General features: G+C 42.4%; 1 protein-coding gene across 3 annotated transcripts in view; it reads left to right on the top strand.

Moving 5' to 3' along the window:
- The window catches only part of GRB10 (growth factor receptor bound protein 10), a 145,738-nt gene that overhangs the window by 914 nt on the left and 120,441 nt on the right, over nucleotides 1–24,383 (top strand). The gene's annotated exons all lie outside the window — the stretch shown is intronic.

Below are 24,383 nucleotides of genomic sequence, written 5' to 3'. Positions count from 1 at the left end.
CGGTGTTCCCCGCGCTGCGTTCATCGTTGCGGGAGAGCTGGCGGATGGGTAGTTCGCAGAAATGCCACCCCGGAGTGCTGCCACCTTCCTGCTCATCCGCGGTGGGGATGTGCGGCGGCAAGCCGGGCGGCCGTGTGCCCGCGAAGAGCGGCCCTGCCGCGCCCCCGCCGTGCCGAGAGCCTGTGGATAGCCCGGGAGACCCTCCCTGGGGGAAGTGCGGGGCTTCTCCTGCCCCAGCTCCCCGCCGGGGAGAGCCGCGCACGCATGGCTCTCATTGTATAACTGTGGTACTGCAAACCGGGGCTGAAACCGTGGCATCTTTATAAGAACAGTTTGCAGTTAATTGGTTTGGCAGATGAACTCCTGCACAATCCTCTTGCCCGCTTCTGTTGCTTAAGTGCCAGCGCCCCCTCCCACCCGTTTCCCCCTTTTCCCCGCTTTCCTTTGAAGCGTCACATAACTCTGTATTGCCAGCAGGATGGAAAGTGCTGATTCAGCAGCCAGGAGCCCCACTCCATCTGAAGTGGTGGTCTGCCTGAAATGCTCCCATTTGTTGAAATGGGAACATGTGTTGCTGGTATGTCAAAGCAGCATTGATCAGGTTTTCTAAAACAGACCCAAAGAAGGTGGTTTGCTTTTCCCTTCACTAAGGCAGAATGAATTTGGGTTTGGGGTGAAGCAAGAGAGGGCAGGATAGAAGGGATGTGAGCGTCTGCCACCTTAAGTTGTGCTTCTAAGAGACAGCTGAAATTGTTTTGCCTTGTAAAGGTGCTTATGTGTTTTAACGGAGATGTTGCGGGATGCGTAGCAAGGATGCATTAATACTCCAGCTCCATCTATTCCTGTGTTTTGAGGCTAGTAGTTGTACTTACAGCTCTAGAAAAGGTACAGAGAAGGGCAACAAGGCTAATCCTGGGATTAAAGGGAGTGAGTTATGAGGACAGGTTAAAAAAAAACCACCACAAACACATGGAGATTAGAACACCTGCTTGGAAAAGGGGAAATACACTTGAAACTTTAAATGAGAGCTCTGACTGTGCTTGACGATTGTTTTGGGGCTGAGGCAGGGTGCAGGAGGTAAGCAGGATGCTCTTCCCATGCTGTTAGTCTTCCTGCAGGGCTTAACCTCTCAGTGCAGCATAAGAAGGAGAGCTACTCCAGAGCCATATTCCTCTGGCTACCTTTGTACGGGTATATGTTAATATCAGAGCTGCTTGGGTTTTCTTTCTCCAACACTGGACTCTTGTTAGAATCCTGCACAGTGTAGAGCAAACAGCAGAGCCTGAAGAGTGCTCTTTGGTAGCCTTACTGCGAACAGTAAACGGATAGAGCAGCAGACCCTGACGCTTGCCTCCGGTGATCATTTTACCATGTTATAGTCTGATCTATTTTCTTCACTTGGAGGTTATTTGTTTTTAAAGTAGGTCTTGTTTGCCCTGGCTACATATTAAAGATCTTGTGGTGCTTCCATGGTTTTCCTTTGTTTTGTTAATCAAACTATCCCCTCTCCTAACACTGTGTGAGTTGGCTTTTATCCTCACATACAGCCACACCTGGATTTCAGTAGCTCATTCCTGTGTTTTTTACTACGTAGTCCAAAAGTATTGCCTAAATGCAAAATGGATCTCTGCATCTCAGTTCTGCTGAAGTGTATAGTGTGCACTCTGTGAATAAAACAAGTGTTTGCAGCCCTCTGTCTTGCGAGAGCTTAAATGACTCCAGCAAGAATTGTCACAAAGATTTTTTAGAAATCTTTGGTCATGTTCTCATCTGTGCTTGGGATGTAAATGGGCAAAAAGTATCTGGATCTTTCTGGCAAAGGTATCCTTCCAAGGCAGGGAGTTCCCAGCTGGCAGAGGAGAGGCATAGCTGGGTCATGCACTGCTTCTGCCAGCAGCACCAGAGTGTTGCGCTGGGAATTTGTTTTCTGACAGCCCCAAACTAGCAGATGTCCCTCTAGACTATGAGGCACTGTCAGCTTCCCTGGGCGTGCGTAGCAGTGGCAGCAGGCAAACTGAGGGGCTCCCGGGTAGTGTCACTCTGGGTGGGAACCTGCTGTCGCTCCCTTTTGCTGTGCCTCTCTACGTGTGGTTAGGGAGGTGACCGTGCTATATGAGGCCAGATTTCTAGGTATAACTTCTGCTTAGACCAGCTCAGATCTGTCTTGGGAAGTGTGTGTGTATGTTTGTGTGTGAAATGCACTCAGGTGCTTCTTCAGACCACTGAAATGGGGGGTGGGGTAGTAGCTGGAGGGGCACCTTTTGATGTCCAGTGGTATGCATTTTTAGGATGCATTTAAGTATTTGCTCAATTAAAAATTCCACTGGTTGCAGAAAACACTGTGGTGAAACCCACTACTATTTTCTGCTGGCCTTTTTATTCTAAACCTCTGAGTGAACTTTATTAATGGGGTCAGGGGAAAAGCTTTTCTTCGCTTTAAGCCAACATTTTTGTCCAAACTAAGACTAAGGAAGCCTGCTTTTCTTTGGATTTATCTCAGCTATGAGAACGTTGATGCCAGTTCATAGTGCAGTGTTTCTTAAGTGTGCCCACCTGGCCCAGTGTTTTCACAAACAAGGAAGATAACTCCTGAGACCTCTGCCTCTGTCAGGCTTGCATGCAGCTTGCCAACTGGCTTGGCTACAGTGTGATTGCATAAGCCTCCTTCTGTAGGAAAGCAGGCTAAGAAGTTGGGATTGTTTTTCTTGGAAACTGGACCTGCTCCTGGCCATGTCCAAAATACACCAGTTGCAACTGTTCACCCAGGGAAATCTAGGAATGGAGATCCTTTACCAAAAAGTTGAAACCCCACAATCTTTTTTAGGAATTACAAGGAACGAGGTTACCAAGGAACCCTTTATTGTCATTGAGCTTTATTTACAGGTCTGCTGTCCTTGCACTGCCTGCTGGTCAGGAGAGCATGTTGCAGTCTAAACTTGGATGTGGCAAAGTAGTCTTGATTCCCTTTTTCTCCCAAACCAGTGGTTGTTTTGAAACATAATGTTATGAAGTAAACAGATGTCACCTCACTGACTTCTCTTTCTTTATACATGTTGAACTGTGCACTTCTGAACTAGTGCTGTGCCAGGTCTTTCCTATTCTCATGCCATCTGTTGAATTGGACAGCAGTTCTCCCTTTAGCTCAATATGGCTCCTCTGTCTCATTGTGGATTTGGAGAGTACTATCCTAGAAAGCCAGATTCCACTATGGGTGCATCATTAAAGAAAACTGTTGATCAGTATGAGGCATCCTGTCTACAAACAGTCTCTTAATGTCTTCAGAGATGAAACAACCGAAATAGCCTGACTTTATAAGATTTGGTTGGATGTATTTGACATTCCCTTTTCTTACATGCTTTATTCCCCTGGATACCATCTTGTCAGCAGGTACCTGGTGTAGAGAGACAGACACTACATTTTTCGTACAGGTACATTCATCTGAAAATGGTGGTGTTTATGGTTTCTAGCAGCTTTTGGACTTCAGATGTACATAGGAGCACTGAATCAGTGCCAAGGTATCCTGAAACTCTTTAAAAAAGAGATGTTCACATTCACACTAATATGCATCCATTGACTGAAAACTTCTTTCCCTCCTTGCCTTCCTAGGGTCCTTCATAAGTCGTAGATGGACCAGTTCATGCAGAGCAGATGGACGTGGGTCTCAGGACTCAAGGCATTGCAAGTTCATCCCCTGCTTTAGAGTAGTGCCCTTGTGAACAGTTCTGTTTTTCCTGGTCTCTGTAACAGAAAAGACCAGAGATTTCTGATTGATGGTGAGGAGTCACTCACAAAAGTAGGAGATTTTGAGCGCTGGGTGAGTCACCTTCTGTTAGAAGGTGGCAACAGCTTTATGGCTGCTGCTTGGGTTTTTACAGGCAAGCAACCTGTAGTGGCATTGACCAGAGACTCAGGTGTAGATTGAACAAAAGATATAGTCAGGACGAATTAAGGATGTGTTCTTCGAAGCCCAACACTAATGGTTGTTTACAAGTCAAGAGAGCTTTTAATGAAATCTGCTAATTGCATCCCAGTTAGTTAACCCATGGGGAATGCAGATTACCACTCCTGAATGGGTGCAGCAAAAGCTGTCTGTCATGAAGATCAGTTGTTTTAAAGTGGATGATCTTTTTAGCAGAGTAGGACACCTTCTTCAGTATCATGGATTATACAACATGTAAGTACTGCTGTAAATTAGTGTGAGGGACCTTCTTCCTGAATCCTTTCAGAAATCTTTGGTAAGTTGTTATATCCCTGGGTATCAAATGATAACTTTGGAGAGAGTAAAATGGTTGAGGAAAATGTGTAGTTCTCTGACATATGATATGAAGTAAAATTACAGGTTATATCAAGCTTGTAGATTGCCAAACTAGATCTAGAATAATCTAGGTGCATGGCATGAAAGTCTACCTGATTGACACTGAGAGAGGTGAAATGTGTCTTTCCTGGAAATCTTTGCAGCTTTCAAGACTGCTGTCTTTGAGTTTATGCTGTTTCAGGTATGATGGGATAAGGCATATTTGCTGGAATAGTTTGACCTGTTGGAGAAAGGATCAGCAGTGAGAAACTCCCCCTTTACCACATGATGATGGAACAGACTGTTTATTCTTCCCTTAAGTAATAACTGGGGAGAGGGTGAGGGGGGTTGCAAGTCTTAATTATACTGTGCAGTGTATTTATGAAAAAGCTTTGGGACGATGGGGATAGTCACAGTCCTTGGATGTGGAGGTGGTGAGTGCCCCAGACAAACTTACCGGGAGCACCACTACCATCTCTGCATTCTCTTCTTGTGCGCAGATGCTGTAGAATATTTGGGAAAGAAATACGGTGCCCTATTTCTGTTGTATTCTTTTGCTGGACTCCAGGGGAAGACTGCAAGAGGTTTTCCCATTATCTTACCCTCCTGCTGTTGAGCTGTCATCCTTAGGCCAACAGCAACAAGTTGAGCAGCTATGTTTATCTTAGTGCTCAACAATTGCATTAATGGTTGCAATATTAACCATTGGACGGTTTTGTTGCTCTAGCTGTAATATTCAAACAATGCATTTCTTAGTGAGTCTGTTTTAGCTTTTTTGGAGGCCAAACCCAAGGACCATGGGGACGTTCCAAAAAAGACAGTTTTGCACAGACAGGGCATGATGAATGGGGTAATTGTAAACATATGTTTGGTTAAACCACAAGCAAATCAACCTCTCATTCTTCCCAGCCTCCATCAATGCCAGCTTCTACTAGCTCACAACAGGACAAAAATAGGAAATTACTTTCCTGGCAGACAAACCATAGAGGAAATACCATACCATCATGTTGGAATAAGCCTATAGCCCAGTAGGAAGGAGCTCTCCTGCTGAGCAGGAGTGGGGATTTCTACATTTGTTCACACAGTAAACATCAGAGTGTGGTCCTTGCACTCCCTTGATGCTCTTGCTGCAGAATTTTGTGTCAGCAGAGAAATCTGAGAAACTGAGCGTCCGCATTCAAGCTGAGCCTATGGTTGCTGAAGGCAGCTAAGAAAGGGTGGATAATACTCCACGAGACCAGTATCATTCTTCCATTATGCATCCCTGGTGAGAAAATCAATAAGCAGGGAGAATCTGTAAGTCTGTAGACTCTCTTTTCGTGGTAGAGATTAGCATGTGATGAACACTTAGAAACTTCTTTCAGTGCTCAGCGTCCAAATTCTGCCTTATTGATGACTTGATTGAGTGGCTATAGCTCTGTCCAAACTTACATTGTTAGTTTGTAGCATGAACTAAGTTTTCATGAGTTACTTTTTTTACTTTGCTTGACTTTATTTCTAGGTCATCTTCAGGTGTTAATTTAAATTTTGAAACTATGAGGAAGGGAATCCGTAAAATGTCACTCAGATCTTTCACTGTTGATGTTGCTGTTAGTGAATGATCTGTGGTTCTGTGATTCTGATTTGACACTTATATGTAGTTTTGGTCGGGGAGTTGCAACTGGGCTCTGTGTGCATGCTTCATATATTTGTAGATATCAAAACTAACTGGCAGCAAGGATTTGAATCCTTTACTAGAGAAAAAACTGCTAGAAAAATTTTCCCAGATACTGATTCTAATGGAGGATAGTAGGACAAGAAAGTTGTATATTAGAAAGGATTAGAGCAGGAGTTTTCAAGTCTGAAATAAAAATGGGGTGGTGATTTTTTTTTCCTCCCTGCTTTCTTCTTTTCTTCTTTTCCGTGATGTTCATCTCTGTCAAACTACTAGGTATGGATTCAGATAGGAGAATGTTCTCTCTCCTTAAATGGGAATTGAGAGAGGGGGTGAGAAGGACTGGGGGAAGGTAAAATCTGTAGGTTGGTCTTGCTTAGTGTACTGTTAAAGCTCTGAGCATCCTTGGAAAGGAATGAGGAGCTTTTATTATATCAAAGCACAAGTGTGGAATTAAACTTCAAGGAGTTGGAAAAGCTAAAAATTCAGAAGGCACAAGACAGAAATATCACAAGCTTTCTTAAAAGGCCTGCTTCCCCTTCTGGCTCGAATGTATTAAAGTCCATTTAGGAGAATGTTCAGGGAGAAATATGTATTGCAAGGCTATCGATTCTTTCTGAATTAATGTCTTGTGGGGGATCATTCTTCATTCTAATAGCTACTCCTGCTGACATCACCCGAGATGTCAGGGGATTATGTCAGAATTCAAGCCTTGATATTGTGCAGAACAATGGCTCAAGTGCTGGCAGATGCTTTCTTGATGGCTCAGGTTGCTTTTGTTTATCCTGTCCATCTCTAACTGTGATGTTCCAGTTACTGTACATGGTCACAGCAAGAGGTGTAGTAAACAATATCCAAGAGAAGCGTATCTGTGCAGCATGATTGTGAGGACAAAATGCTTCTTGCCTCTGCATCTTATGCTAGAGGCAGATTTGCCATAATCTACATGCAGAACGCATGCATTTTTAACACTTTATGAAAAAGCTTACCAGCTGTAACATTGTCATCTTTTGTTTTGTTCTGTTATTTGTTGTATTATTTTGTTTGTCATTCCAGGAATTCTGAAGTCCGAAAAGTTGAGGCCAAAAGGGGGTGGGTTTTGTGGTGGAGGCTTTTTTTCCCCCCTGGTCTGTTGGTTGGTTTGTTGTTTTTTGTTGGTTTGCTTTTTTTCCCTCCCTGGCTGTTGGGCACCTAGTTTTAGTTTTTAAATGATGATTATAATGAAGGCCCTTGTGGTTTAACCTGCCAGGCAGCTAAATGCTGCACAGTTGTTCACTCACTTTCCTCCACATCACTGGGACAGTGAGGAGAATTGGAAAGAAGGCAAAACTAGTGGCTTGAGATAAAGACAGTGTAGTAGAACAGAAAAGGAAGGTAAAATAATAACTAAAAAAGAGTATACAAGCAAGTGGTGAACAGTGTAATCGCTCAGCACCTGCTGATTGATGCCCACCCAGTCTCCAAGCAACAGGCCACTGCCTCCCAGCCAACTCTCCCCGGTTTTTTTGTTCAGCATGATGCCATATAGTATGGAATATTCCTTTGGCCAGTTTGGGTCAGCTGTCCCGGCTGTATCCCTTCCCAGCCTGTTGTTCACCCCAAGCCTCCTCACTGGTGGGGTGAGAAGCTGAAGAGCTGTTGACTTGGTGCGAGCACTGCACAGCAATGACTACAACATCAGTGTGTTATCAGTATTATTCTCATCCTAAATCCAAAACACAGTGCTGTACCAGCTTCTAGAAAGAAAATAATTGTACCTCAGTTGAAACCAGGACAGCCCTGTGAGGGGAAAGCAATCAAAATAGCCCTTTACGATGCTCTAGAAATGACTAGACTGGAATGTCACAGTCTATACTGACTTTCATGAACTGATTCTTTTGATGCACTTTACTGGTAGGCTATTATAACATTACACATAGTCATCACATTTAGCAGTTGAAAGGGTTTCCAAGAGGCATTGGGTTTACTTTCCAAAAGGCTTCAGGAGAACTGAGCAGCGAGACTGAGATGAGCTGTAGGAGTGGAGAGCAAATGCTGTTCAAGTTACTGACATCTCTAATGTGTACTCAGACTTATTTCACATTCGGCATGCATTTTTTTGTTCTAGAGCTGATGCTAAAAAAGGTCAGGAAAAATCTCTGTGGAGCTCCTTGCTAGCAGAGGTGGATTACACTGTTAACACACGGGAAGTCAGAGGAGCATTGCAAAGGCTGCTGCAGCTGCTGCAGTTTAAGTGTGTGGTAACAGTTGTAACACCTGGTTGAGTTGTTGGAAAACTTTCCTCCTCAGTGGTCTTTGAAAAACAGTATTGATACCAGCCTTCAGTAGAAGAATGGCATTGCAAGATGTCTTGCTAATCTTAACCTTAACTAATTTTGGTAAATGTGTAATTTGTCTTCATTTACTTGTTAATGGTTCAACTCTTCTTCCCAGGAGCAGAAGTAGTTCTCACAGGTGTTTGGAAAATGGATTATTTTAAAAAATTCAGTGAAAGAGTTCTGTGCTGTAACAGCCTGACTTCGTTTTGCATGTGTTCATCTCTGAGAACTTCTTGGGTCCCTCATGTCCAACAGTCCAGCTCTTCCTTAACAAGATTTATTCCCCAGGGGTCTCATTTAAGTTCATGTGAGCTAAGGTGACATATCTATGGGTGATGTGAAGTTGCCTTCCAGCTCAATTTGACAGTGCTCAACTGTGGTAGAGTTTCAGGGAGACAGCACACCTGCAGCTGTCAGAGAGGCAGATCACTTTTACCTCTTTGAGTGTTGAAATACTAATTTTTTGTGTGTGTCTACAATTTGAAGAGGTGAAGAAACTTCTCCCCTAGAAGAGAGGCAGATCTTCATTTCTCAAGGGATGTGGGCCATGTTAAGAGCTCACTGTTACCAAAAGATGATGATGTTTTTGTTGGAGTGTTTGGGTGTCTTACCTTGGGCCAGCTTGGTGGTTTGCTACGTGTGTGCATGGCTGACACTCTAACCGGGTAGAAAAGCTATACTGTGTACTTGTTTTTCCTGAGGTTGGTTTTCTTCTGGGTTAAAGGATAGGATCAGTTCTTGGAAGCATGTGGTGGGGCAGCTGAGGTGAGGTGCCCTTCCAGGGAAAGGAAGAGGAACAAGAAAGAGAAGAATAGGTCCCATCTCTTTTCAGTGGCAGCAAACTGCTGGGCCAGCTTGGCAACCCAGCAAATTTTTTTTTTTTTCTTTGTGCATTTCAACAGATCTTATGGTGCTACACAAGCAAGCAAGCTAAAGACTAGACCTGGCTTTGTAGAGGGTTTCCAGAGCCTGCTTGTGTTTGCAAGCTTTACCTGTTGAAGGGAGTTTTCTGCAATGTGTGGGGGTTAACCTTGTGTTTGATCTCTTTGCTGCCCTGGAATGTGGATGAAAGCGATGTTCGCCTTAATTTAACTTATTTTTTTGATAAAATGGACCTGTGTTGCTGGGCTGTTTTCTTAAAATGAGTAAGAAATATGTCAGTGCTAGGTGGGGTTTTTTATTGAGCAACTCAGCCGTAACAAAAATGTTACTATTGCTGTTGTACATTTAAAGAAGATAAAAATATCACCTTCACAGTTTCAGAAGATTATGTAAGGTATGTGTAGCTGTATCTTATTATATGATCGTCATAAAACAGAGCAACTGAGGAAGTAACTGGTAATAAATCCATCATTATTCATATTATGAGAAATAGCAAGCATAATAGCTGTTCAAACACCAGAGATTTGGTTGACTTGCTCTGAAACGTAGTGGTAAAACATACTTGTTTCAGACCAGTTACCAGCTGAAATGTTTTTTTTTCCTGGAATGTCTCATCTGTTCCCAGTCTCAGAATCCTAGAACTGCCTGTGAGCTGGTTTAGCCGTTCTGCTCTGATCAAGAAGGATTTCTGTAGCCAAAGTCAAATAAAGGCATTTGAGGTGAGTGCTCTGGAGTCTGATAGGAAGTGGTCTTGATGGCTGTGGGGCAGATCTTGCCCGTGAACTCCTGTGACTCTTGAGGGGCTGCCTTAGAGCTGCAATTTCTCATCCCTGCTAAGGCTGGCCTGCTTTAGCCTGAAAAAAAACCAACCAACCAACCAACAACCCTGCAGACTGAAAACCAAAATAAGTTCTTCAGTAATTATTATTCTTGTCTGTGGTAAATGTGGAATGATTTTGGGAGCAAGGTGACATGTCATGGATTTTCTTCATTTTACCAGAGTTTGGGAAGGCCTGGAGTTCAGGTTCTTGGGTTCAGGATTGCACAGCAGTGGCTGGGGTTTCTCTTCAGAAACATTTCTGAGTAGTGTTTTCCATAATTTTAGCACAAAAATGATTGAGTTTTGACTAGCTTAGTCTTTCTGGCTGGATACCAATTCCATTATATTGTGGACTCTTAGATGGATGGAGGAAGGGATCTTTTCTCAGCCTTTATTACAGGGGCTTGCCTCATCTAGAAACAGTTTCTGTCTCTTGCAAGGTCATTTGGAGAATGACAAAATGTGTATTAAATGTTCTCCCCATGCCCTGTGTTTTACTTTGAGCATTCTCTATCAGCTGCTGAATGAACTTCAGGTTTTATAACAAATGCTACTCATAAAGCTTCAGTTGCTTTGCGTAGCTGTGTTAGATTTTGGGGCTGTTGAGGTGAAGGAAGTAATGAACGAGCAGTAATTTCATGGGCACACTAATGTGGTTGCATACAAATAGCAAGTTTGTTCCTCTTCTCAGGATATCTGGCCAACTTGTATGCTTTCCTTCAGCCATGTCACATCTGTACTGACTTTGGCAGTGGTTCAGAGAAGACTCATCCAGCCAGAGAAGCGTTCATGGGATGAGTACTTTTTAAAATTAATTGTTTTATTTTTTTTTTTTTAAAGTGTGTGGGGACTGAAGCTTTCTTCCTGTGTGCAACTGCGGCTTGTCTAAAGTCAGTGTTTGGCTACAGATCAAGCGGTGTGGTCAGAGTGAATTTTTGCCTAAACCTGTGTTAGAGCCATAAATTGTTGCGTTGTATGGGCAATGATCTTCCAGTACCTGGTCTTAGTCACCTCTTCCTGCCAATATCCTCTACTTCTGCAGCTGTAACTGTGAAACCAAGCAAGGAAGTGTGTGTATTGTGTGAGGAGCTCAAGAACTCTTTAAATTCTGACTTACCATTTTGAAAGCCTGGAGGTTTCTGAGGTGGAACACATATATGTATAGCCCTTTTTTAGTTTCTGAGAGAGGTGTATCTCCTTTGCAGTTCAATGCATGCTACATCCAACACTTCTTTGGAATCCCTGGGACGTTAGGATGAAGCGTTTCAGCAACGTGGTGTATGCAGGGCTGGTTTGTGTTGAAGTTCTGAGTGGGGCTGGGGGCTGCTGGGCTTGGTGGTAGTGTGGAAGCTTTGCAGGGCTGTGGCTGTGTGTGGAGCTGAGAGGCTTGGAGCAGGGAGCTTCGGGTTAAGTCTTTGTATAGTCTTCTGGGATCCTTTTAAAAGTAGTGCTGTAACGGGGTAACTCAGGATACCTGATACCTTAGCCTCAAGTGAGGTCCCTAGAAAACCAAGGGACTGCAAGGTTTTAATAAAAGTGATTTTCACCCAAGGTGCTGTCTCTGAAATCCATTAGCAGTTTAAAATTAACCAAATATTCTGGGTAGCTTAAATTAATTTTTATGAGTTTCTGCCACTTTTATTAGATGAGTCTCTTTACAAGCTTGTTGCTTTAAGTGCAGCCTGGATCGTGAATGTTTTATTTTATCAATGGAGATGATTTTGTAGCATGGCAGTAATCTTCCTAAAGATTTGCCTGGTCAATGAAGAAGTAACAGCATTTGTAAAAACTAAAGCAGAGTAGCTTTATCCTGAAGTAGCTGTATCCTAACACTGACCTAACCTATAAAGCTTTGAATTATCATGTCATCTTCCACTGGGAAACACCACAAGATCTCCTGCCCTTTTGCATCCTGTAAGAAAGAATCTGAGCCATCTCATTATTAGGGAGGAAAAGCTGAATACAGACTAGAGATGTGAAATTTATCTAAGAATATAAATGAAGGCCAACTAAAAATGGTTGGATCTTTTTTTTTATTGTGATACATACCAAAAAAAGAAATATTAGAAACAATTTCAGTCTGGTTTTCAGCATTTGATTAACAGTTTCTAAGTGACCTCTCTGCTCATATGTGTGTTTTGTAGCATTGGGAGGGGAGAGGGAAAGCTGCCTTAAAGGAGAGAGTTTAGGAGCCATGCTGAGAACCTAGAAGAGGAGGCACAAAGAAGGGCAGTATTGATACAACTCAACTTTTTCATCTTCTTGATCTTTTGGAGTTTCCCTTCTCATAGTGCATCCACTTCTTAGCAGTGTGAGAGGAGAAGGAATCAAATTGACTTCCACAGTCACATGTGTCTTTCTAGTGTGATATGGAGAAAAGGCAAAGTAGGCTGCACCCCCACCCTCCTCTGGTGAAGATGATGTGATGGGTGGGGGAATGTCTTAACTCACAGCATGGCTAAATCATGGCTCTGAAAAAGATTACTGATATGATTGTCTTTTTGGAGTAATGCTAACACTTTCTTGGAGCTGCTGTGAGGCATCTGTATGAGAGAAGCCTGCAGTTTTTGGTGGATGTGTTTTGCCTGTGTGATGGTTGTATCACTCTGTGTTTGCTCCCACGTCCCAGCTCGTGGAAGTTAAATTCTCTCAGAGATGATGGCTTCTCCAAAGGTGGAGGAAGTGTTAGGAAAAAAATGGGGAGAGAAGGAGTATTTATACCACAGTGCATAGTAAACATCCTGCTTGTGATACAGGTAGCTAAGTCATGTCTAAAACTTGGCCTGGCTTCTGTCCTGGTCTAAACCACAAGTGTTACTTTTGAGTGGATGTTTATGTGCTGGGTGTCTTGTGGCCTGGTGGCCGTTTGGACAGCCAGGGATTCCAGGGATAACCACATGGTGAGGCACCTGAGCAAAAGTGCTTCTGCTGAATGCAAACAGTGGCACAGTGGAACTCCATGAAATGGCAGTGTGTGCTTACCTTTCTTGACTTAAAGTGTTTACACCGATTGATTTTATTTTTTAAAATAATTTTATTTTTCCTTCTTCTATTTTCCAGCCCTGTCACTCTTTAGGAGTGACTTGTGCTTTGCCTTTGTGGACTGTCAGCCTCATGCTCCAAGATCCCAGTATCTGCAGTTGTAAATGTGCAAAGTGGAGAGCAGAGGGTCATTCCTGATGGAGAGGGATGGGCACTGCCACTAATCCTGTAAATCCACAGTGGGTCCCTCCCATGCACAGAAACCTGATCTTAACTCCTACATCTTCCTTTGCTGTGATATTTACATATAATTCCTTCTTCTTAAAACGAGAGGGAGTTGGATCTAGTCAGATTTGAGGAAAACTGCATGAGCTAGCCTTATGAATATTTATCTCTGCATCAGCATCTTACTCAGGGATACTCAAGAAAAGATGACAAATGACTGTCTTTTTGACATGCACAGTATAAAGCAAATGCAATTTCAAAGCCTCCCTTAAGCCTCTGTGGCATGCTTAAATATCTTCCAGTTGCACGGTTAAAGGCTGAAATAGGTCTTGTACCCAGGAGTGCTGCATTTGGGAGATTTGTGAAATGCCTATCCCCAGCTACTTCCATTGATGCAAATGGTGGAGGTCGAAGTGGTGTATGTGGAGAGGGGCTGGAGAGAGAAAATTGGCTGAATAAGATGATAGTGCTTGCAGTTATGTCTAATCAGAGTTCATTTCCTGTAGATATTCCCAGAGGTTTTGCATAGTGAGAACAAATGCAAATGCAGTTTGGAATACACTGGTGCTCACAGTCCATGAGCTAAAAAAAAAAAAATTGAAGGGATTGAGGTTTTGTTGGTTACCCTTGCCACCCCCAAACTTCCAGATATGCTTGCTACTGAGTAAGTGTTAGTGCCAAGCTGCAGAGTGATAGGATTGCATCTTTCAGTACTGACTGAGTTAGCTGTCCTGGGGTAGCCATGTATACATTATTATCTTCCACCCTCTTCTGCAAGAAGAAATTTCTCTGTTCCATGTATTCTTCAAAAACCTGATGGGCAGTGGAACCATAAGATTTTGATCCACAGCTTGTAGATTGAGGCTAAGCATTAAAAAATGCACATAGACATTACAGTCAAAGTGGTGTTTCTGCTATTTGTCCTCCAGAATAAGACTGAACAGTAAAATTCGTAGGGCTTGAGGGTATGGCCCACGTGCCTCTCTCCTGTCAGGTTCTGGTTTGTTTGTAGTGTTAGGACATAGCTGGATCCGTGTATCAACAGAGGCAAGTGCCTGTGTTAGACTTTAAAAGATACTTTAACACCTAAGGTTTTAACTTGGTTGGGATTTTCTTTTTTTTCTTTTTTTTTTTTTGGGTCATTTGAGCCCTGAAGGTTACAGTGGGTATGCAGCTTGTTGGTATTCTCATTTTGGGTACTGTGCTTTGAAGAAAGAGAGGAGACAATGCGTCTGTTAAGCTTATTTTTCTTGTAGCACAGTGCTGGATCTGGAAAGGAGACTTTACACAGGTCAGCTAGTCAAGGAAAAGCTGGAGTTGTAGGTGTGTTTCTGACGGCAGCTTGGTGGCAGCGGTTGGGAAAACTGCTTATTCCTCACAGATCTTGGCTGTCGACTCTCTGGGGTTTTTTTGCCCCTTTATCAGTTTTGACTTGGTGCTTCTCTTTTATCTTTTCCCTATGCCCTCACTCCACCCAGTACAGTAATGTTTTCCTAAATCTTTGCTTTTTAAACCTTTCTGTTTCTTCTCAAAGTTGTGGGCATGGAGAACATAGTATTCCCTCTTTTCTTTGCAGCACGCTTTCATAGATTTGAAAGATTTCATCATGACCCTTACTTTTGCTTCTTTTGGCTGAGCTCCAGTTAATTCTGTTTTTTCTTTTTTCCTCCCAGATGTCATGTTTTTCTAATTCTGTGATGTTCCTATTGCTTTTGCTTGGATTCTTTCCAGTTGATCTTTTCCGAAATTTGCTGAAGATCGGGTGCAGCTTTGTGCTGGAAGCTTTATCAGCCACAAGTAGAGCAGAACTGTTGCTTCATGATTCTCACATATGTTCCTCTATACATTCCTCTATGGTATTTGCCTCTTTCTCAACAAAGAATCTTCTAGTTTCTAAAACTTGCTTTGAATTAAATCTTCCAGCAAGCTGACTGCTTAAAGTTAGCAGCTTCCCCAAGTTTAATGAGTGTCATTTTCTCCTTCATTATCTAGATCATTAGAGTTAGAATAGTGTGGGACCAGGGCAGATCTCTGCAAAGGTTATTCAGTATGTCAGGCTATTTTTTGAGTATTTCAGGTTTTTTTGACGTTCTGAGCAGATACAAGTCAGTGCAGTTGCCCAGTCACTTTCAAATCTGCCGTAAGATGACTGTTTGCATTGATAACAGTATGACAAAGTTTTCTTATCTTTTGGTAAGAATGCAGTTTGAATCTTTTGATGTGGTTTCACTAATGTCAAGATTCAGATTCAGTGTCTGCTGCTTCTGTGTTCCTAAAATACATTATTCTGACGTAGCAGGATGTTGAGTTGGTTTGACTTGGCTTATACATGAACAACCAGTTTTTGTTGAGTTTAATCTTTTATTTTCTTTTTGGCCCTAGAAATGGGTTTAATGGCAAACGTGTGAATTAAGCAACAAGTATCATTCTTAATGTTTTTCTTTCCACTCCTTTCCCCTCCCACTTCTGTAGGAAATCACTGTTTGCCATTCTCCAGCCTCTGCTACCTTCTCAATCCACTATGAACTTTCAAAAATGACTGCTAATGATGTGAAGCATTAAAAAAACAAAATCCAAACTGTTCAATTCATTACTGAGTTTCATGAAAACCAGCTAATTTGAGAGAAAGCTGATTCATCTCTTTATTTTTTCTTCTCTCTCCTATCATCACTAGTAATAGTTTGAGTTTGTTGTTGTTGGGGGCTTTTTCTTGTTGTGGTTCTTTTGTTTTTTAGTGGGTTTTTTTTTTGGTTGGTTGGTTTTTTTTGGGTTTTTTTGGGTTTTTTTCTTTTGTTTTGGGTCTTTTTTTGAGTTGTTTTTTTTTTTTTTTTTTTTGGGGGGGGGGTGTTTTTTGTTTTGGTTTTTGTTTTGGTCTTGTTACCTGTAGCTTTTTTGAGAAGGTGTTGAGTTAGCTGACCTTTCCCTTAATTATTATTTTATTGCTGTGGAATTGCAGAATGAGTTTTTGATGTGTCTTGTTTCACTTTCACTTATTTTGATATTGCAATAATTATCTGCAGGCTGTTGCTCTTTTAGTGGAGTGCAGATGGATGGACTTTGCTTGACCTCTCTACCTAACGAGGCAGACAGACTAACTGTTGCTTGCTTTTTGTCTTGTGTGGGCAACCGTAAAACTTAAATATCTTGGGTCTGAGGATTAACTAAAATCTGGAGATGAGAGAGAATGAACACTCAGTGGCAGAAGGCTCTCTTCAAATACAAAGCAAATTCTTTCATCCAGAATGAATATACTGAAATGGTTAAAGGGCAAATGCCAACAGGCTGAATTTTTGCCTCAGCTTTTTTGTCAGACTTGGGTTTGAGAACAACATTTAGTTTGTGCTCCTGGTCAGCCCAGCCATAATTCAGAAGCCATGAAACGTTTTATATATGTTGCTTCTGCTACTGTCTGAGATTAGAATAATTGAAAATAGAAAGTACTGAAATATACTGATGAACCCAAAATGACTAGATAATGATATGATAAACTACAGGCTTAGTCTTGTGTCACCACCAGATCTAGAAGCGTGTTGGATAAGGGGATGTTGACAGAGTGGAGAGAGTGAACAATGCTAATGCTGTTCACAAAATAAGAACCCTTCTGAAAAGGAACGTACAGTTTCAAGAACAGATGGTCTAGTGGTAATAGAGACTAACAAATTTTTGTTGGCTGGCAGCCGTCTTTCAGGTTGGGTTTTTTCTTTAAAGCTCTTTCATAGAGTTGACTTCCTTGCTGCAAAGTACTTGATAAAAGGACAGAGTAAATTCCTCCTGGGAACTTGTTCTTCCTGGTCTAACAAAAACGAGATTACAGTGGAAACACAAGGTGAGGGACAGTCAGCTCACGGTGACAGGTAGGCTTTGTTGAAGCAGCCTATGGATATTTTGGATTTTGTTCTGCTCCCTGCACTTCAGAATTAGCATGCTGCAGGACGGTTGTCACCCCTGTGATGGAAGGTGGGAAGACTGACTTGGGAGCATGCACAGGTCTTGCTTTGATCAATTTCTTCTGCAGAAGAAGCATATTGTTTGTGAGACAGAGCTTACATAATCCTCCTTCTGTGGTGTGTGTAAACATATTTAACACAGGCCTTTTGTTTCTTGACTAGTTTAAATTTAATAGTGTATGTACGGTGTGGAAGGGGACAGAAGAGGGGTGAGTTAGAATGCATTTTGGATTTATCCTCTCCTCCAGTAGCCCAGAACTTGTACGGACTCAAACCAAGCAAAATGGAGATTTAATAATCCCATTCTTATCTTCTGTCTGTGCCCTAAAAGCAAACTGACTGTCTCTAACTAATCAGTGGTATTGCAACCCTCAGTCTTCCTTTGCTGGGTTTATTCTCTTGTTGCACAGTAGCTGGGAGAAAGGCTTTAAATGCAGAATTAGCATATAAGCCTGTGCCATTTTTGGCTGGCTGTTAATGTTTAAAGTCTTTAAAGTTGCCCACTAAAGACAAGGCAGAAGAACAAACGTCGTCCTGGGTATGTGGCATGTGTGTTCTTGTTTAATACCGGAATTTGTGGTATGGCCAGGGATGCTTGCCAGCTTTGGCAGTACAGGGCACAGTTCAGACACTTAAGTACTGTACTAAAAATAACAGGACTATTTTAGACTGGGACCCAATTAGGGAGAGAATAACTTGTTGCTCTGCAATCAGTAATCTGAAGTAGCAGGCAGGCTGCAATGCGCACGTAAACTTGGCTGTTTTGCTTGTGGAGTTGCCAGTTTTGACACTGCTTCCTCGCTGTTTTCCTTAGATGCTTTTCCAGAGGTTAAAAAAACCCTCAAAAAACCCCCAAATACCCTTCCTCTTAAGGCAGACTTTATGTGCTTTAGTTCACATTTTGATATTGCAGTGTTTAATAGCATTACAGCTCCTAATCCGCCAGTGTTGGTGTGCGAAATTCCTAGAAGGCAGGGAGCGGGAGGTGAGGAGCGGTGCTCTCCCTGACACAGCAAGTGAGCTTCACTCTGCCCCACAGAAGGGCAGCAAGGGTGAATCTGGGCAGTCAAGGAGCAGAGGGGCTCTTTGAACACAGTTGCTTTTCCCTTGGTTTGCCTTCTGGGAATGGAGAAGCAGGGAGTATGGTTCCCGAAATTTGTTGCTGCTGCTACTTAGTTTTCTGTGTCAAGAAATACAGTGAAAATGACTTGCACATTTAACCTCCTGAAACAAAGCATTACTTTACACTTCACTAGTTTCTCTCTGATGGTTTTATTTTTGGTGATGCTGCTGGCTGCCACCTTCTATTAGACCGCTTGGATTTCAGTGAAGCAAGTTAGAGGAATCTGAATTTCTCAGTGTACAGTGTGTGTGGGGCGATGGGGAAGGGACAAGCATGCTCCAGCATCCAAATCCCCTGGTCTTGGAGGGCTTTCAAGTGATTGGCTGCATCTGATCACAGTTTTCTGCCACTGCTCAGAGTGGGGTTGTGGATGAGGGAATGCTTTATGGAGCCTTACGCAAACGCTGCGTTGGATAGACTTGAGCTGATGCTCGAGATGAAAGCAAAATGCACCTAAAATTTCTGTTTTTGTAGATGTCTTTCTAGCATGCTATTTTGAGAACATGAAAAAGCCAGGATCTTTCTGGTGTTGTGACTCTCATGCTGTTTTGAAAGTAGCTCTACATTTTTTTTCAAAATAAAAAGCTGATAAGAGGTGTTCAAGGCTTTTTTCAGCTGTGGTCTCTTAGCAGCTTTCAATATGGTGTTGGCCTTAAGTTGTGATTTTGGGAGGACTTAATCAGGTTTCCTTAATCATGCAGAAATCATGTACTTTAAAACCTTAGATTTCAATTTGCTCTTGTCCTGGCCTGAAATGAAAAGGAGGGGTCTTCCTAGATGCCCATTATGAAAACAGCACCTTTGTATTCAGTGCTAAAATGTATTGCATCATGGATGTAGTAGACTCCCAGGGAAATAGTGGGAAAGGCACTTTGGCAAAGCGGATCACGTTGTGTGTTGCGGAGAGCCAGCATTTAGGCATGTGCTTGTCAACTTGTGGGCTACATGTATTCTACCTTCTGCATACTGCAGCAGCCTGCAGGACTTGCTGTTTAAAGTAAATGTTACATGGAGGATGCCTAGCAACTGTAGTTTTTAGGTCTGTGCCAAATAGTTGAAGGTGCAAATCTGTTAGATTGGTGCAGTGTTTTCTGGAGGATGCAGTGTGGCAGTGCTGAGGTGGTGCTTCGGCACCGCGGTGATGTGGCTGTTCCTCCAGCTCTCCTTCACCACCATCCCCATTAGGTTAATGTCTAGTGCCCACAGTTCTCAGCCAGGAATATTAATTAAAAAAGAAAAATGTTGGTTTGAATTGCAGTTGCTTAGGTAGAAAGACTGCAAGGAGTTTTTCTCTGCTTTTAGACCCTTCTGCTTCATGGTGAGCTGTGCTGCAGTTATCTGGAGTGTGCACATCTATTACTATCATTGCTATCCCTTACGAGCTGTCTCCAGTGCTTGCCTATATTATTATTATTTTAACACCTTCATTAATCCAGTCACCCCTCGGAAAAGATTTTCATGTTTCCTATTGATTTCAGATTTTCTGAATTTTTCTTTTGAGGGGGAATGCTTATTCTCTGGGCACTTTTTCCATATCCTCTATAACTGACTTGATGTCTGCCTTCTTTTCCCTCAGCTGTCTCTTTTCTGTGCCAAATGATCCAGGACTGTTAGTTTCTGCTCTAGGAATTCCTCTTCTCTGTACTCTTTCTAATTCTGTTTTACCCTTTCAATGTCATAACAGCCCACAGTTTTCAAGAAGTGGGTGTGCCCTGGATTTAATGACTTGTCATGATTCTGCTTTGCTTGTGGCAGTTCCTTGATTCTTAATACTGTATTTCCTTGTGAGGTATTGTCTGTTTTCTTTTCCTCCCCTCCCTTTCTCCTCCAAGATGATACTTCAAACAAGACTTCAGACTCCTGACACTTACTTCAGTGGTACACACAGGCAGGGTTATTTTTCTAGCACATTGGCTTGAGTTTGTGAAAATTAAATCAGAGTTGCCCTTTTGGCTACCCATTTGCCTGTGATCATGAGATCGTTCTGCTGTACTTTGCATGAAGCTCCAGCTCTGACTGAACACACCATACTGCTGGCAAACCTCATGTCACCTCCCTGGTTGTCACATTTGAGAGAGCTTAAGGATGTGTTGAAAAGAATGGCCACTATGGTAATTCTGAAGACTCCTTGTATGGAAAAAAGCTCCATGTTTTCCTACCGTTAACTGTTATCCTTTGGCTCGATATTAAGGGGGGAACCACTCCTGCAAGGTGCAGCAGCTCAGGTCCTTTTAAGAGTCACTAGGGTTAATACTGAGTATTGTGTCTCATTTATACAGTGTCATAATAAACCTTGGGTAGATTTGAGTAATAACTTCTGCAGAAGGTGTACTGACTCTTGCTCATGCTATCTAACTGATTATTCATGTCTGTGTTACCTAGTTTTAGCTAGTTCTTTCAGAAAAGAAGTTTTTTCCTGATTTTTAAGTTCCCTGGATTTACCTTGAACTCATTTCTAAAAACTGACATAACTTAGCATCTTTCATGCTATGTCCAAGTCCCTTTAGGTATGACAGGGTATGTATAGCAATTAACAGCTTGGTAGTTTGATGTTTTCCTTTAGAAATCTTAACTGAATTCCTTCCATTGTGCAATTTATAACAACGTTTTAATGCTGCTCTTAAAATGTGATCTGTGAGTGGTTATTTAGTATACATGGTGCCTGGTTGGCTTCTTTATTTTGACTTTTTTTAATGAATAAATGTAGTATGTCTTAAGGAACTAAAACCAAAACAGTCCTTAACTTTTCTTTCTGTCACGAGTCCTTGAAGGTGTTTGCAGTTAAGGTGAGTTTTGACGTGAGAGGTGGGCGAAAGACTTGATTTCCTGTATGTTGCAGCAGAGCTGGTAGCTGATGCCATTCTAGTCTGGTTTTGGGTTAAATCTTGTGCACCAAGTTCACTCCAGGCATTTACTTGAAGGCAACTGTAAACATGAAATTGATCTTCACTCTCCTGACTTCTGGGCCTCCTGCCTTAGGTTGTAGGGCATGCCTGTTACAGCATCAGTACATCCTGTGTTGCATTTCTGAACTTGTGTCCCTCCTCTGCCTTGCCTGGTCTCAAATTACTGGGACAGCAAGTTAACATCTTCGAGTACACTTGGCAGAACAAAGTCAGAGGAATGTACTTCTTGGTTAGAAAACTTAAATCTCCAAGTTCTGCAGCAAAAAGATGGATATAAAATTTCCACACCTGAGTAAGAAGTCAGGCAAGCTTCCCACTAGCAGAGGAAAAGACTTGGGAAGCTCTCATGTATCTTTTGCAATGTTTCTAGCACATAATTAAATGCTGCTTTTTTGTCCAGTCTGAGAGCTTGTTTATGAAACCTAATATTGCCCTATGAAACTCAACGCTCTGCTTCTTAATACTACAGCTTTAGTGATGCTCAATGAGGTGGACGGGGTGCTTTGTGTATCAGCTGTTTCAGGCGTCGTGAAGGCTAAATGCAGCACTTCCTTAGCTGGCACTTGGAAGCTTCACCCGTTCCCGGGGAGGGGGAAGAAATGTCAGTGTCAAGGCTCAACCCTGTAGCAGATGCATCCCTCAAAAAAATAAATAAAACAGCTGAGTCATTCGTTCATTCTTTTTCTTCCATGCTGCTGGCCAATCCCAGTACCCTTGTATTTCACACTGGAGGGAGAAGGCAGACAATACTGTCTTTTATTATTCATACCCTGCAGCTCACTATCTTCTTCACAAAATACGGGCGGCGTCTGTCTGTCTCCACTTCATGGGAAAGATTAACAACAATTAAGGTCAGCAATTAAGGTTGTGAAAACCTTTGAATAACTGCAACATCTGTTCTTATACTAGAATAAATAAAATAAAGCTGGAGCTCTAATTGCCAACAGAGTACTTGCTCATATCTGTTTTGTAATTGTGGGCTTGTGAAATTCATGTTGTTAACTGGTCCCTCGATGGCCAGCATCACTGGTCAGCAGTCAGTGAAAACTGGCCCACTTTAGCCAAGAGCCACATGCTGAAAGTGAGGGTGCAGGATGAGAAGTGGGAATTGTGTGTAAAATGTGAGGCACTGTGGCAGTGGGGGTCAGATGGTTCCTGAGATGGCTGTGGGATGTTGTCAGCCCCTTACCTTGATCCCCTAAACTTCCCAGTCCATTTCAGTGTCAAATAAAACTGTTTTTCCTAAACTGCTCTTGACTCTGACTGGTTTTACTCTTACTTTGAGACAGAATAGGGTTGTTGAGGGGAGGGTTACCATTTAGCAGCTGACTGATGTTTTTTCCATAAACTCAAATTTGATGGCAAGAGAGCACCTGAGTGCTCTGAGAAGGACATTTCTAGGAGTGGTTATTTGCAGTGCTGCCTCAGTGCCTCAGTTCAGACTTGTATCAGAAAAAAAAAAATTACACATTAAAGAAAGAGAATTTTCTGAACTTCAGTTAAGACCATTCACTCACGTAATGCCATTTTGGTATAAAAGAATGTTCCTTGAATGGAACATTGAATGTCTGATAAGTGGAATAGAGTATTCCAATTGGAAGGTACCTATAGTTATCATTCAGTCCAACTGTCTGACCGTTTCAGGGCTGACCAAAGGTCAAAGTATGTTGTTAAGGGCATTGTCCAAGGGCTTCTTAAATACTGACAGGCTTGGGACATTGACCACCTCTCTAGGAAGCCACTTCCAGTGTTTGACTACCCTCTTGGTAGTGTTTCTGTGTATCTAGTCTGAGCCTCCCCTGACTCAGCTGTGAACCATTCCCACACATCTGTCACTGGATATCAGGGAGGAGGTTTCTGGTAGCGAATGGTAGCGAATTACTTAATTTTGTCTGACTGTACGGGGTGATTTCTTAACTTGTCTGCAGAGCAAATGATCAGCAGTGTTGTACTTTCCATCCAGAGAATGAAAACTTCAGTGCTGCTCAAGTGCCAGGAGCTGGAGCCTAGTCCTTCTTGGCACATGTGGCCTCCACAGAAGGAGCTGTTTGCGTTCCGACTTGGCGCAAAAGCAGAGGGATTCTGCGCTTTCCAGTTGTCTTTTTTGGTGTGTTTAAAAGTGGATCTCATTAGAGATTTAAGTCTTAAAAGGTTTAACCTGCCTAAGACAGAGATCTGTATAAAGACTTAGGGATCTATCATCACAGTCTGGTAGAAAATCAGCCCTATCTTCCTGTCCCTTAGATCATGGGAGCAGTTCAGGTGCTTGTTTCCTGGTGTGCTCAATATTTCTCCCTCCCCATGCATTGGTAGTGGGTTTCTGTAATCCTGCATTTCTTTACTTGAGCTGCAAGATCTTTTCTGACCAAGTGCTGCTACTTGCTGTCATGGGAAAAGTTGTATCTGTGTCATTCCTGCGGCTTGCTTGTCCCACTGACACTGACTGGGGTGCTGCATTAGGCAATGTGTTGTTGCACTTCTGCAGGGTCAGAGTATGAGGGTATGCCTGTAGCTTAGGAGACAACACTAGGAAGTTCTGCAGCTGGGAACAGTGGCTATCATCACCTGCCACAGAGAGAAGAGCACTTCTGTATGGAGCAGCCTTCTCAAACCTGACTCTTGGGAGGCATCCAGCTTCAATGAACTTCTGTTTCTGTCTTGTGTTTTGGAGAGAAGCTTTTTGGTTTTGTATAATGAGGAGGTTGTCATTTAGTTAAATGGGAGAGTCCTCATGAAAATTGTGCTGCTCATTTTGGGCTATTGACTTATACGAGTTATTTGACTGGAAAAGATGCGTAGGCAAAGATGTTGCAGGAAACAAATGTGATAGTTTCCAAGCCATAGTGTAATTTATCTAAGACCAATAATGCCATAAAGAGGAGGCAATATCGGGCATTGGTGGCAAATTCTGTGGTACTGCTGTCCATTTGAAGGAGATGGGGAATATTACTCGCTAGTGATTGCTGAGATCTGTAAGCATCAGAGCATTAGGTGAAGGGAATTTTCTCTTTCTTCCAGTGATAGAAAGTAGCATGAAAGCCTGTGGGAGGTATTTGTGTAAAACAGGCAGTTGTGTGAAGCCATCTCTTCATGCAGAGCTGTTTTTAATAAAATAGAACTGCTAATTAGTGAGGCTGAAATGAAAATCGAGACTTTTCTGGTGCATCTGTCAAATTGATTGTATTAATGATGAGCAAATGCTTTTATAGATCAAAATACAAAGTAGCAAGAA

Source organism: Corvus cornix, chromosome 2, assembly GCF_000738735.6.
Source record: "Corvus cornix cornix isolate S_Up_H32 chromosome 2, ASM73873v5, whole genome shotgun sequence".
In the NCBI taxonomy this organism is placed as follows: domain Eukaryota; kingdom Metazoa; phylum Chordata; class Aves; order Passeriformes; family Corvidae; genus Corvus; species Corvus cornix.
This window is presented reverse-complemented; position numbering and strand designations above follow the sequence as displayed.